We start from the raw sequence: 14,825 nt of genomic DNA on the forward strand, positions 1-14,825 counted from the left end.
CAAAATATATTGTTAGAAAATTTAAATGTTTTCTTGCGTTTCGCGTCTTGTTTATGTGTCATGTCAAGTTCGAAGGTTTCATATTAAAAACGAAAGTAGAGTCGGTCACAACATGTGTTATGGGCCGGGGAAACGTTCAGTCTGCCTGGGTTATATATAGGTACGTGGGCTGCTAAAAGCATTGTTAATATTGTGTACATATTAAGCTGTCAACTCAAAAAACACATGTACAACTGAGGCGTAAATATTAGAAATAATTTAAATGATGAAAGGGGGGGGGGGTAGCTGTTTACTTCTCCCAGGGACATAGATATAATTGTTAAGCATGTATAGGTCCCTGCTTCAACGTGGTCTTCTAGCCCTGGCAACCTGAGGGTATAGTGCAGCTATATAAGTTGATATTAATGTCAAAGACATGCTGTGCATTTAGACAGTGCCATGCCCTAATTTTAATGTACAAAGTTTTCAAAGTATGTGAATTTAAAGATTGATACTTGTCATTTTATTGTTATGCACTCATTATTGCATTGGGACAGTTTTGAGAGAATATGTATATATAGCTGTGATGATTCATGAAAATGATGCGACTTCTACTAAGTTACAGTAATTAAAGAATATATTTTCCTATTTATTTATCATGGAATTTATGTTTTAAAACTGCATAATATTATAATACATTTCAGGTAGATTCATTGGTTTCGGATCAGAAATTATCAATGTTCATGGATTCTCAGAACACAGCAGAGAGAAGTTTATGGTATGAATGCAATTATATAATATTCATTTAATAGTGAAAACCTACATGTCAGAAAAAAAAAAAACAAAACTACCTAAAGTTCTGATGATCGGAGTTCATGATGATGTGTTTGTGTATCAACATGATCTGTACATGTTTTCCTGCATTATTTCAATATACTACAGTCATGAATCAGTGTTTTACATATTTATTTACCTTAATGACAGTCTGTTGGCCCAAGACCGGAAAATATTTGGGAGGATCAATAAATTTAAAATTAAGTCTGTATGTTATCAGCTAATTGTGCCAGTATAAAAAAAAAAAATTAAAGGTTCAGTTTAAAAGACAAAGAACTTCACCAATGATACATGTAGTCCAGATAAAAAGTAAAATAAAATTATTTAAATGGGATTAAAAAAAAAAGATGTTTGCAACTGACAGTCATACTGATAATTTTCATTATTTAGCTATTTTCCATAATAAACAGGACAGATAATTAATACTACACCATTGGCCATTGTTGTCACCGGGGCATTCCATATGTAATGTGTTAATATATTAGACAAATACGAACTACTATAAATTCTCTTTTATGGTGTGCACACTTCTATTTTCAGAAAAAAAAAACAAAGAAGGAGGGGTACACACTATACATGTATTTATTGGGGTATAATGCAACCACTGAAATTCAAAATGAAGAGATTTTTTTTTTTTATTGAGGGATTTAAAAAGAAAAATTAATGAAAAGATTTTCCAACTGCAGAGAATACAATTATGTTATTATACAGTTAAAGTATATCATTGAGGGAGGGAGCAAGATTCCAGTTCCCCAAGGCCAGGGCTATACAGTGTATATATATACACACAATATATGCTTTTAAAGCAGAAATATTCCTTTATTTTGTCATTTGTTCGTTGTTAATCCCACATGAAATATTACATTTCAATATATAATGAGTAGAGTTACATTCATAACAATGAAATTTAATGCCTACAAAACCTTCTCAGATAACATAAGAAATAACAAAATTTTATGTCCACGAAAATTTGTGCTTCTACAGTACATGTATATAATCAACACCTTAATGCGAGTAAAACTTACAGTAGATGCAAAAATAGTATTTTTAAGTGCAGTGACTGGAAAAGCACAGTAAATTCAGACCAAACTCAAGTTATTTAATCATTATTTAGTGTCTAAGGAACAAGTTGTTTGTAAGTGTATTAAAAATACTAAATAAGACAATAAAAGACATTTTGACAATACAACAAAAAATATAAGGGGCCTCATAATCTTTTAGAGGCCGGACTCTATTAATTAATGTTTGATATCGATTGACTGGCAGGCGCTGTAAACCTGAGTGATCAATTATGTTAAGAGAAGTTTGTTGATAAAGAGTATCTGTTAGAATGTACCACTTAACCAGATTATTAAAATTTAATTTAAAAGGAAAACATTTTGTTGATAGTGAACAAGTCGGTGTGCCAAGAATATTACAAATGTATATGTAATTTCAAATGAGCAAGAAATGTTATCATCTGTGTATTATAATTACTTAGATTGCATAAATTAAGCTCTCTGTATATATTTTTTGATGGAATTAGAAGAAATCTGAAAGATTGTAAACCCCCCCCCCCCCCCAATTTTTTACCCTCCATGATTATTTTAATTTCAGTTTTCTCATACAAATCAATTACACTCTAGTATATACTGCACACCAAAGAGCTCTGATTTTATGGTATTTTTATGGAGATAGAGACTAATTCGCCCTGGGGTCTAAATCAAATTTGATAAATTGAAATCCTAGCAGTCTGTTACTGAATTTTAGTTAATACAAGCATTCTTAACAATTGAATAACAAAATTATATTGTATAAAGGTATAAATAATGAGCTTATCAGATCTACTTCATTTTCTTGAATTTCAACATGTTCAACATAGGGTACATGGCATGTTTACACCCTAAGAAAAATATTCAAAGACATTAAAGTATTGATGAACAGAAATCTGAGACTACACATTGTTTACTTGAGTGAGATAACACATGCAAATAAAGTGTTCAATTTATTTATCTTGGACTAAAAACATTTTTGATTTAGTGTATAGAGGGTCCTTAACAGTCCTTTAATTGTATTCATTCTAATCGGGATCGGTATTCAACTTCACGTTCACTTTCATTTTAATCATGCGAATGAGATTTTGACAGCTGACAAGAATATGTATTATCTGGTTGTGAAGCTTTGATGAGGGTATACAGTATGAGATATGTACATTTAATGTCGTCTTCACAAGGAGGGTTTAATTCGAATTAAACGTAAGTTAATACAGATTAAATTTGAACCACATTCACATGGACAATTTAATGCAAATAAGTTAATTCAAATTAATTTACTGCGCATCAAATTTCTTTGCATTAAGGCCGTGTGCACACTAAGGAAAGCTATAATTAGAAATAAATTTTGATGCATGCGTAATAGCACAATTAAGCCACATGCCATATGTTGCTGGTCAGATACATTATTTACAAGATTAAATACAATGAAACTCCTCAATGTTTGGAAATATATGATTATTTTTTAATATGATGACCTAGCTGAAGTTGAAAATACAGTGCTACCTTGGTATATTGCCCTCCGTTATATTGCCACCCTCGCTTATTGCCAAGAATTCTCGAAGAACGGATTTCCCCCTTTTGTTAATACACCTGTTATATTGCCACCCCTGCTTATTGCCATCCGCCACTGGTTTTAGGAAACAAAAGGTCAAATTATATAAGGAAAACCCTCGAGAACAATGCCAATTACCTAGAGCGGGTCGGTAATTTGGACAACACACCCGTGCTTTGACAGTGGTTGCGGTGAAGCGTAACGGGCTGGACAAGGAATTCAGCTAAATTAAAAATAATTGGTGAATAAAACTCAAAATTAGCAATGTCTTTGGCGTGTTTTTATAAGAAAGAAGAATTATTTCATCACAGTAATGGAAACGTCAGGCAAGAGAAAGCGTACAAATTTGGATTACGAGAAGAAAAAAAATTGATTGATCAATATTCGATCTATTTGATTGTAAATCGCCAATTGTTGCTTATCATGGATAATGCCCCAAACCATAATAAATGCAAATATTCATTTGTGTCCCCTTAGATTAAGAAGCCATTCTATCGATCAAAAGGAAATCCCACCTCTATTTTTAGACTACTATAATTCCGCACGTGAAAATATTAAGGATTCTGTTACCCCTGAATTTTTCATAAATTGTTGGGCACAGATTGGGTTGATTGATAAATATCAAAACAGAATCGGAAGAGAAGTACACAGGTACCAGCAAACATAAGAATGCATGTTTATTACAACAGGTTGACGTATTCTGACACGTGACTTGCCATTCGTCATGACACTTTACCAACCAAACTTTTTAACTGATTCAGAAATTCTTGAGACGGTGAAAAAAATCTACTTTTGATTCAGATGAGATTAATAATAATTCTCAAAACTTTTCTAATACCGAGAGGCTATAACGGCTACTGACATCTTTGTTATCAGGTTATTAAATTCTTAGAGCATGGCGAAAGAGCAGGGAATTGACAGGTGTTCAATATTCTGACATTTTGTTTCTTTTCAGTAAAAATATTGTAAACTAAAAAAATAATGACTTCTTTTTCAAAAGGAAACGAGAGCTTCCCTTATACGTATGTGCACAAGCATGACATTAACAGACTGTAACTGAAATGAATTACATAAACTATTTATTTTGCTTTGATTACCCACTGAATTGTTAATTTATGGCAGAATTCGTTAAATTGCCACCCTCGCTATAATGCCAAAATCTGCCTTCGACAAAAGCTGGCAATATACCGAGGTAGCACTGTACACTGTTTTATAAATAACTATATTTTGTATTTCCTGTCCTATATATACTAACGGTACATGATTAGATATATCATGTATAATGACATATTGATGATGCTTTATCAATGGGCAGTAATTATTCATTTTTATTCCTACATTAACTTATTCAGGTGTGACCGGTCAACAGAGGATGCTTACTCCTCCTAGACACCTGATCCCACCTCTGGGATTTCCAGGGGGTCCTTGTTTTTGCAAGGCACTTCACAGATTTGTAATGTTTATACATTTTTTGAGATTGATCACTATTCATTATATTTAATTTTTTTTTTCATTCACATGTAATTATCTCTTTGAACTCAAAATTAAAGACACCACAGAGGCATATACATCTGTTTCATATTTGAATATTTTACTAGACAAAGACATTAATGGCAAAGTAACAACTAAATTTTATGATAAACACATAACTTTAATTTTTCTATTATTAACTTCCCTTACTTATGTAGCATTATCACCTTCATATGGAGTTTATGACTCCCATTTGATTCAAAGGACAAGAGCATGTGTACCTAGTACAAACAATTACTAAAATGAGGCAAGCTATTGGCAAATAAGTTGATGATACAGGTTGAACATTTTGCAAATTCTGTGTTTGATACAATGACCTTGTTAACAAATACAGTCTACTGTACAGATAAGTCAAATGTTTACTGATCGATGTTTTTCATACAGAAATTGTTAGGCCATTATTTTCATACTGAATTGTCTACAGATTTATCCATTTCACCCTATTATGACAAGGAGCTCACAGCAGGTGTAACTAGTTGACAGGGGATGCTTATTCCTCCATGACAACTCATCCCACCTCTGATGTTTTAGAGATCTATGTTTGCAATGCTCACAATTAGTAATGTTTCAGTGCACCTTTGAGCTTAAATACTGTTTGTAATCTTGATATTTCATTAAAGGTCTGCAACATTCTAATAGATGGGAATCACTTTATCTTTTTAGTTATGAACATTTCTTATCAACAAACCCTGTAAGAAGAAGGACGTCTGTTCTACAGCTTGTGGTGGATCATAGAACACATGATATCAACCAAGTTTAAAGGAAGCATGTATAGCCACAATAGAAAGATTTAAGGATTGTGAGAAACCAAATATGACAAATCAGAATAAATTCCATGGGAGTGTGAAAAAAAAGAATAGTAGAGTGTAATCCTCAGGACTTTTTTCAGACTTCCATTAAGTCAGGAAATACTGTTGAACTGACAAAATTAACAAAAATCATGATTTTCAAAAATTTAAGGAAGATCGATGTGCGAGTTAAGACTAAGACGGATTTTAGGAGTTTTGATGACAAAGAATCAACCATTGGAAATATGGCTCTTTGAACTTGGATCTCATTGTTGGTAAGTGAATTAAACATTTATATCAATTATCTTGATTGTTAATGACCTAGCAATTTTAATTACTACCGTTTAATTTTAACTAATTTTTACATGTACAGGGTTTTAAACTAACTTGTAATCTTTGATAGCAATGTGGGCTACTGAACCTCAATTCTGGGGCCCACATCAAAATTTATTCACCCACAGATTATCACACCTTCTATTGAATATAAAAACAATAACCCCATTTTTCTTTTCTTTTTTATCATGTGTTTTGTGTTTCTTTTCTATCCGTTGTAACATTATGCACGACTTATCTAAATTTGAAGTGGAACTCTTCTGTTTATGAAGATTGATATGATCATTCAATATCATATATAGAGCACATGGCACGTTTTCATTCACAAATAACAACAGAACATTTTGGTTTCTTGGGCTTATTGACCCGTCGATGTCACATTGTGCCTGACACAATCACTTGGACGCTTTATGTATAAGTACTTCTTATGGGTAATCATAAAGCACTTTACTGATTATGAAATTTTTCAAGAGAAAAAAACAAAACATTCGGACAAAATTGAAAAACAAATATTTATTATCGTAAATTTTCTAATCGCCATGTGGGCAACTTGAACGTAATTTTAAGTTGCCCATATGGAACATTAGTCGCAAATTGCGAGTGGGCTACTGTTAATTTCAAACCCTGATGTAGCTTCTCACATTGATTTTTTTAAAAATACATGTACATATATTTTTAATTTTCGTGAAAGCTAATGGACAAGGTGCATGTATGACTTAACACCCCCCTTCCCACCCTTTTTCCAGTTTTAGCTCACCTGAGCTGAAAGTTCAAGTAAGATCACATATTGTCCAGTGTCTGTCCGTCCATCTGTAAACTTTTCACATGTTTTCAACTTCTTCTCAAGAAGCACTGGGCCAATATTAAGCAAAGTTGGTACAAAGCATTCCTGGGTAAAGGGGATTCTAAATTTTAAAATGAAGGGCCAAGTTTCCTTCCAAGGGGAGATAATCAAGAAATGCAAAAATAGGGTGGGGCCATTGAAACATATTCTTTCAAGAAGCAATGAGCCAGAAAAGCTGAAACTTATATGTAAGCTTCCTGAGGTAGTGTAGATTGTAAATTATTCAAATCTTGCCCCCACAGGGCATGATGGGGCCACAAATTAGGGGATGAAAATTTTACAATGAAATATATAGGGAAAATCTTCAGGTATCTTCTTCTCAAGAACCACTGTGGCAGAAACGCTGATACTCATATAAATGCTTCTTAAGGAAGATTAGATTATAAATTGTTCAGATCATGGTCCCCGGGAGTAGGGTGGGGCCACAATAGGGAATGGATGTTTTACATTGAAAATATTGTAGGAAAAACATCTTTAAAATTCTTCTTCTCAAGACTACTGGACTAGTAAAGATGAAATTTAGTTGAAAGCTCCCTGATCGAGGTAGTGTAGATTGTAAATTGTTCAAAACATGTCCCCTGGGGGTAGGATAGGGCCACAATAGGGAATCAAAACTTTACATTGAAATATATAGGAAAAATTTTAAATATCTTCTTCTCAAGAAATACTGGACTAGAAAAGATGAAAATAGGTGAAAGCTTTCTTAGGTAGTGTAGGTTTTAAATTGTTCAGATCATGGCCCCTGGGGGTAGGGTGGGGCCACAATAGGGATTACATTGGATAAATCTTTAAAATGCTTAATTCTTCTCAAGAACATTAAAGCCACGATGAAACATAATAATGTAAGAAGCATCCTCTGGTAGCGTAGATTCATTTTTTATTAAATGATGGCCCCTATATATAGGGTTGGGCCACAAAAGACGATCAAAATTTTACATAGCCATTAGGAATACATGTATATTGGGGGAAAAATCTGTAGCAGAACAGCAGGGCCAAAGTGACTGATAGGTGGGTGTTGTTGCCCATGGGCCTCTTGTTTTGTTGTTAGCCCACTAGCTTTGCTTTGAGTCTAATCTCATAAATGCTTTCTCTTTCAAAACTTACACAAAGTGTAGAGTAAATATTCATTTAATTAAAAGTAGGGATGAGTATCAAAATGCAAAAAAATTTAATCATGACTGTCACAATATTTTGACTTGTGTTTTATGATATATATTGATGCATATCACTTAATTTTTTTTACTTTTGTTCTACGTGTTCTATAGAATATTAAAAAAAAATTCCTTGAAGTTTCCACTGTAAAATTGTTATTAATAAGAATAAATGTGTTCTTCAATCATTATGATAAGGTTTGTTTATAAATATAATTTATCATGTTTATAGAATCAGTAATCATGGTAATCCAAAATTCTATATCTCAAAAAAAAAAGTTTACATTTTGTAAAGTACAGTGAAGTCGTACTTAAATTAAGATGACTTGAATTCTTTTCTGATTTTTAAATTGACAACCAAAAAAGTAATGATAATTAAGATTGCCTTTAACTGGTAACCAACTTCAGTTGAAAGTTATCTCCATATACTGGTCCATGTATAACAAACACCCCTAATTAAGAGACTATGTGCGACAAATAAGGACATATAAATTTTATGAATTTATAATTGCAATAAAATCATGAGATATTTTTAGATTATGATAAAATCTGTTGAAAGCAAATGTGTCAGATAACATGGTTAATCATGTTAATTATGTAAGTTTAACTGATAAGAGGGATAAGTTGAAGACACTAAGTCATGTAAGTTGACAACATATTTATTAAAAAATGGTGAATGAATTCTAGCAGTGGACAGGCTTTCTACAGCACAGTGTATATATACCGTATATACTTGCCTATAAGTCGGTTTTTTGGGAGTTGTAATTTGGACCAAAACTCTTTGTCCGATTTATAGGGGAGTTATAAAAAGACTGATATTTTAGATGGTCAACATGGTCAATCCCTCTAATAAAAGCTTAAAAAATACAACCGACTTATATGCGAACCAACTTATAGGCGAGTATATACGGTAATATATATATATTTATTTATTATATGATTGAATAATTCCCATCTCTCTGATTGGCTGAGATCCAACAATGTTAGAAAAATACTACGTTATATTGACCTGCACGTGACCTTTCAGGTCAATATAAGGAATTATTTATTCTACATTTGACCAAAAATAGATAGGGAAATTCCAAATTGATGCAAATAGTTTTGGAAAGTTATTTCACTTGCACCTGACTTCCACTCATATGAACATACATGTAACATTAAAGGCACATAGATTCTTGGGTGAGGGGTGGGAGTGGTGGGTTGCAGGAGGACTGCCACTCTCTCTCCACCTTTTGAGAATGTAAAGTTTTATTTTAAATTTTAAGTATAAAAAATTTCAATGAAAGCCCCACTCCCCTCATTTATGGATCTTTATATCCCACTAAATAAAATTTTGAGTTGGGAGAATTCTTTTCTTTTTTTTTTGGGGGGGGGGGGGGGGGGGGCTAGTCAAAAGTTTGTTTTCAGGTAAGTTGTCATTTTTTTCCCCTTCTAATGCCCCCATTTTCAAAATCAATCCTATATATGTGCCTGACATTTATTTCCTCTACATTGACCCTAAACTAGAATTAAAAATTCCAAAATACATGTGATAAAACTGGTTGTTTTTTAACCCTGTTTCTCTCATTATGTTCAGGTAGTACTTCAATAGATGTGAACAAGTAAGATGGCATGGATTGCTTAATGAGTGTGTGTCATTTAATCATATAATAAAACAATTATTGCTGTTTTTTCGGTCAATACGATGATTTAGCCACCTTCGAAGTACAATATTCACCTCGCCCTTCGGGCTCGGTGAATACTGTACTCTTCAGGTGTCAAAATCATCGTATTGACCTCAAAAACCAGCAATACTTGTATAATATTTAATGTATATATGTACAGCTAATATTTGTATGTTAAGACTTCCTATACACAATATTTTTTTAATTCAAAAGCCCCTGCAACCTACACATCTAATAATTATTTTCTTCAAATTTAATCTGCCATAGCAAGAATGATTTGAGTGATGAAAAATATTTGCTAAAATGGATAGATTAAAATTTCTAATGTTTAAAAAATGTTTTCTCTACTCATTATTCATTAAAATTTTATGTAAATCTAGTTTTAAATTTTATAATTCTGTTTGGATCACCAAATGTAAGAATATCACTTTAAAAAAAAAAAAAAAAAAATCTCAATCCAAAAAAGAAAGGTCTTTTAATATGTTTAACATTTGAGGGGGTGTAAACTTCTTATTTTAATAGTCCCATGTCGTTTAAACTGGAGAGAACTATAGATTTTCTCCTTGACTGTCTGTCAGTCTGTCCCATTTGGTTTTCCACACTTTTTGTTTTATTAAAACCGTGCTCTGAAAAGTGGGATTTTCCTTTTAATTTATTTAGTTAGCATGTTCTATTATGACACATCATGTATATGTACTAAGATCAATATTTTCATGATGTTCATTAATTTTTAAAATTAATGAATATACTACTGTTCCAGAGAGTCTCCAAAATATTTGTACACCATATGTAATTATTTTAGTCCCCTACCAGTGAAACCGAAGGGGACTACAGGTTTCCCCTTTATCTGTCTTTCAGTCTGTCTGTCAGTCTTTATCACTTGGTTTTCTGGATTTTTTTTCTAAACTATGGGCATTGGTGGCATATTTCTGCCCCCTACATGCAAGATAAATTATGTTTACATGCAACATAATTATGTAGATATGCAACTTATTTATGCCAACATGCAAAATAATTATGTTACCTGCAAGTTTCCAACTTCTCAAGAGAATCTAATTTTAAACTTTACTTATGCACGCCATTATATGACATCATACAAGCAAGATGTAACAGAATTATGTTGACATGCGACTAATTTATGTTAACATGCAAGATAATTATGTAGACATGCGACTTATTTATGTCAACATGCAAGATAATTAATGTTAACATGCAACTTATTTATGTCAACATGCAAGATAATTATGTTGACATGCGAGTTAATTTATTATGAACAGGGTATTATTTTAACTCGGAATAATTATTTCATTCGGAATATAAAGAATTGAAAAAAAATAAGCAACTAAGTCTCCTTACATGTACTTGTAGCTCAAAAGAAAAAAAAATGTTGCCTTAATTCTCTGCATTTTGTGTCTAATACAGTATTGAATAAAGATTTTGTTTATCTCTCTATAAATAATTTATTTTATTTCTTGTAATTATTTTTTCTTTTTATTTGTTTGTTTGTTTATTGTTGTGTGTGTTTATTTATTTGTGTAAACAAGGTTGCTTGTAATGGCAGGGGTTAGATGAAAATTTTATGGGGTTAGTTGGCGCATGCCTAAAGGGGTTAGTCGCCGCTCAGCGGCGACTAACCCCTTTGAGCATGCGCCAGTTGAGATAGGTAAAAATCCTATAGTTAATCCTTATACAATGTGTATTCGGTCTGTATTGTTAATCAGTCCACGCGATGTACAAATTAAACGGTAATTAACACGGTAGAAGTATTTGTACTGTCACGCTACGCTTAAAAATCCCAAGTATTCCGTTCTACAAGTATCCATGAATGAAGACTAGGCCTACACATACATGCCGATCTCCTAAAGAAATAACTCGCAGAGAACGAAAATACATACCAATGCATATTCATTACGATAACCGAAAACACTAACAAGTATTTTTACAGTCGTAACAACGATTAAATCCAACAAATAACCAGAGAAATGCGACGATATCAACACTGCCAATGTGTACACTGCAGACGACTCCTGTTCGACGTCACTTTTCGAAGTGCGACGTCACACGTACACTGTTTTCCCGAACTTTCTGCGTCAAAATGGCGAATAGGCATTGTATGTAATATAAGGTATTCTGTCATCGTAGTACAACACACAAACTTTATTCCTTTAGATTAAAGTTTTCCTTCACTTAGGTAATCAAATATCAGAAGAGGAGACGAAAGTGGGGAGTATTTAGTACAGAAAACAGGTTACAAAAATTTGAAGATCCATGATCCGCCCACTTGTTTCACCTCAGCTAAGAGGTGCATATTTAGTGTGCACATCTCGAGTTTCAAAGTCGATGTGACGTCACACTCACAACCATAAATATATGTAGGCTTACATCTGTGCTGAACATTGCTTGTATTTTTAGAAAGAAGATAAATACCATTTTGAAATTAATTTAAAGAAAAGATAAATCGACAATAATTACATTTTAACCTTAAGAGACGAGATCAGTTGATTTTGAAAGGGGGGGGGGGTGGTGGCAGATTCTGGGAATAAATGTTAAAAATAAGGGAGAAATAAATAATCTGACCGTTTTTTGCCTCCTCCCAAACATACATGAAATAAAGTTTTGTTTGAGAGGTTAATTTTCTTTTCTTAACTTAAAATTGATTATCTGTCCCTGGACATGTTCGAAATGAATACCCCCCCCCCCCCCCTGCTCCGTCAGAATCTAATGGTCGTCTACTTAGTCGCAAATTATTTTTAAAAATCATCCCTGAAAAAAAAAGACATGGAATATCTCAATAATCACAAAAAAAAAAAATTATATCATATTGGACATTATTTACATAGTCTTTCCATTTCAAAGCCTTTTACCCCCCCCCCCCTTTTCAATCATTTTCAATTCAGTGATGGTTTTTATTACACGGAAGCAATAATATCATAAAGCACATATGAACTATTTTGATTTTATTATTTATTTATTAAAATCAGACCGGCCCTGAAGGAATTATCCAAAAAAAGAGTGTAGTGACTACTGGCTAATGCCGCTAAGAAACAATTACCAATTCTTGCAGAACATTGGAAGGCTCGATTCAGTGTAATAAAAAAAATATGGCAGGAGCCGTGCCACCCCAACGCCCAATAATTTTGCCAGTATGTTTTATACTATAGAAAAATAGCTATTTGATGCTTGTGCCTCTATATAAAAAAAAAAGGCGTCTGATGGATTTAAAAAAAAAATTGTGCTTGTCAAGGAATTTTGGTAGTACCCCCCCCCCCCCAAGATTGCTTCCTACGGGCCTGTAAATTAGTGATAGCCCAGATTAATTTATGGATGTACATACAAGTATATTACTGTATATGTTTAGATTACGGTTAAGCAGAAAAAAAAACAGAGTCTTTGTTCTAAATACACTTCAAAAAGCGTAAGTAATTTATACATTGAAGGTGATTGATAATTTTACCTACTACGGTTCAAATTTAAGTTAGGCCTAGGTGAAATATTAGAGTTTTCGCAGACAGACAACTAAATGTAATAGAATGAAACACAGACAGAACAAAAAATATACTGTATTTGGTATATATGCGACCGATTTTTGTAATCCTCTACCAAATTCTGTGTTTCGTGGTCATTTTAAAAAAATATAATTTTTTTTTTACATTTAATCACCATTCATGCACAATTTATATCCTGTAATTGTGTAAAATTTAATGACTCTCATTGAATTACATGTATAAAATATGAAATTAAAAAAATTCGCTAATACTTATGGAAGAACCCCCCCCCCCCCCCCATGTTCAAAGTGTTTTAACTGTCAATCCATTGCTACGCTTGATTTTTTTTTTTTTTTTTTGGTTTAAATTGGAGCAATTATAACATTTCTTGCAAACATAAGATGTCTTCAAGCCAATTATATATAATTTCATTGTCAAATCCAGTAGAAGATTTGGGTTGTTGTGCATTTAGCTTATAGAATAATTTTATAATTGAACGATTTATGAGATGTTCAACACTTTTTTTTTAAACTTGGTGGCAGGTGGGCAATATTAATATATAGGCATATACCGGTACATGGGCTACAGTTAATTTTCAGCTTTAACCATACATTTCTTTTTCAGGCACGATAGATAATACAAGAAGGTATATCTTTAAACTCAAATTGTTCGGATCATGCATGTTCTTTTCCGTTTTTAGCATGCTACGGAAAACGACAACGTGATTCAAAGTTCTATCATTTTATTACTAACCATTGAAATTGAAAATTTTTAACATAAAGATTTTATTTTTATTTATCAACTGAAAATTTTCAGTAGTTCTTATGTATTGTTTGAATGGGAAGTTTAATGAACCACAAATTATGTTGAGTATTTATTATTTAGTACTAACGATCTTCAAGATTTCATAACATTTACGGGTTATCCTACTTAAGAAATATTAACGTGCAGAAAAAAAATATAATAGTTTACAGTGTATGCTACACACATGGTGTTTTTCTCGGTTAAGCACAAAACTTTGAACAGTTTAAAGAAGAAGCCACCTTTTCCCGACTTGCGGGGATGGGGTGCGGGTGCCACTTGGGATCTTCTGTATCGGCTTCTATAGATCGTTCTGGTACACATATCTCTTATTAATTTTTAACTTTATAATTGCAACTATTTAATTTCAAGAATTCTTAAAGAAGCTCTAAACACTGCATACTAAAGAGTTCTACTTGTTGGGTAGTTTTCACTCGGCACACCTCGGCCGATTCGTACCTCTGTGATGAAGGTGACGGAATCACCCGAGGTTTGCCGAATGGGGTGGTTTTATGCAGTTAGAGTGAGCTTCCCTTACAAGTAAGATAGGTGTTAGTTTGTGTGATAGCCCCCCCCCCCCCTTCCCCTTGGGAAAAAATTCCCGGATCTGCCCTTGCAAGTTGCAAAAGATTTTTAACATAAAATGCCTATACAAAGGATTAGTAAAAATTTTTAATATCTGTATTTGATACTATTTTATACATGTAGATTAATCAAAATTTCGTAAATATGAAATCTCTCTCTGTATGTGCCGTTACTTTTACGTGAAAGTGGGTTATTTGATGGTTGTGTTCAAGATCGTAGCAGGTCTCCTTTTGCAGAACTGTTGT

The 14,825-nt window shown here is 32.8% G+C and overlaps 1 long non-coding RNA gene across 1 annotated transcript; it reads left to right on the forward strand.

Annotated features, from left to right (window-relative positions):
* The first annotated feature begins 32 nt into the window (after nt 1-32).
* LOC133173415 (uncharacterized) lies at nt 33-6,050 on the forward strand. Its single transcript, XR_009719041.1, has 3 exons — nt 33-160; nt 684-757; nt 5,593-6,050. It is a non-coding gene; the product is annotated as an uncharacterized LOC133173415 (long non-coding RNA).
* Nucleotides 6,051-14,825: the final 8,775 nt, after the last annotated feature.

Source organism: Saccostrea echinata, unplaced genomic scaffold, assembly GCF_033153115.1.
Source record: "Saccostrea echinata isolate AGI-Se365-2 ecotype Australia unplaced genomic scaffold, CSIRO_AGI_Sech_v1 ptg000056l, whole genome shotgun sequence".
NCBI classification, from domain to species: domain Eukaryota; kingdom Metazoa; phylum Mollusca; class Bivalvia; order Ostreida; family Ostreidae; genus Saccostrea; species Saccostrea echinata.